We start from the raw sequence: 1,517 nt of genomic DNA, 5'->3' as shown, positions 1-1,517 counted from the left end.
TCTAAAATTTTAAAAATATGTTACGGTGTTTTAAGTAATAAAAGTAAACAATATAAAATGTGAAGATAGTACTCATCGATGACATGATAAAGGTACACATCCTTTTTGAGTGAAGGGCCACTTGCACAGCAGGTTGGCTAACAAAAGGCCGCACATGTATTGAGACACGTTAACGGCAAATGTAAGAATATTTGTTTAAACATTAGTGTTCTTTTTTTTATCAATAAGCTTAGTAATATATTTGTAGAAAATTAAAGGCATTCAATTATTAGAATTCATTTGAAAATAAAATAAAAAATCTGCAATGCTCACAGAATGGAAGTAGAAAAAATTTAGTACATAATATGAATTTAAAATAAATATTTTAATTTAAGAAAATTTATTAAGTTTTAAACAAAAACCTGAAATGAAAACAAAACTGTTATAGTTCAAAATAAAATGCAATGCTATAGTATATTACATTTTATTGATTATTAGATTTTTTTATACAGTAAACGTGATCTTTTTTTATTGAAACAGATCACTTAAGCAATAAAAATTTAAATCAAAGGTACAAACAATGAGCAGAAGTTTTTTTTACTATTTATTATCAAGTTTTCCCTGTACTGTAATCAGGGTGCGTGCAGACTCCTTAGAAATAAAAGTCTCCAAGGAGTACTTGGAACTACTTAGATTTCTAAATTAGTCCTTAGAAACTCCTTAGATTATTGTGTTGCATAGATGAACTTGCTAAGTATGCTGATGAATTTGCTATCCAAACAGGGAAACTAAATGATATGACTTAACTGTCAAAATGTAATAGTTTAAGAAAAACTTAAAAAGACAAATTGCATTTCAAGAATTAGAAGAAAAAAATAACAGCAAATAATTTTAATTTTACATGTTACAAGCAAATTTAATTAATAATTTAGTGTGATTTTTTTTAATTTTATAAATAGCCTTATATTTTCTTATGTATTTAAATTTAGAAATATAAGATTAGTAGATTTTTATGTTAATCTTTAACATCAGTTCTTAACAAGATTTATTAAAATATTTGAAACTGGAAAATGAATCTATATTATATAAAATGCTAATACGTATGTATCAATAAAACCGATGATCTTTCTTTTCTCGCTTTGGCAAAAATTTTTCATTTTTAATTTATTGGATTCAGCGCGCAAGAGCACGTAGTGAGCATCATATGGCTAATCTATGTTATATAAAACGCTAATTCGTTTTAATTTATAGGCTTCGGCGCGCAGGAGCACGTAGTGAGTATCAAATGTCTAATCGGGTGAATTCTCACCGAATTATCAAAAACATTCTCACAAAATTATCTTCATCGAAGCCGATGCTTTACATCCGGCGATCAGTACTATTTCATATTGTTTTACAACACATGGTTTTAGCCCTCTGGTGGGAAAGACTTTAAAACAAAACTTACAACAGTTACTTTTCTCAACAACTGAAATTTAGAATAGTGTGATTAAGAAAAATATGTGAACTGTTTGCAATTTCAAATTAATATTGAAATG

The sequence above is a fragment of the Parasteatoda tepidariorum genome, chromosome 4, assembly GCF_043381705.1.
Source record: "Parasteatoda tepidariorum isolate YZ-2023 chromosome 4, CAS_Ptep_4.0, whole genome shotgun sequence".
NCBI lineage: Eukaryota > Metazoa > Arthropoda > Arachnida > Araneae > Theridiidae > Parasteatoda > Parasteatoda tepidariorum.
Note: the sequence above shows the minus strand (reverse complement) of the source record.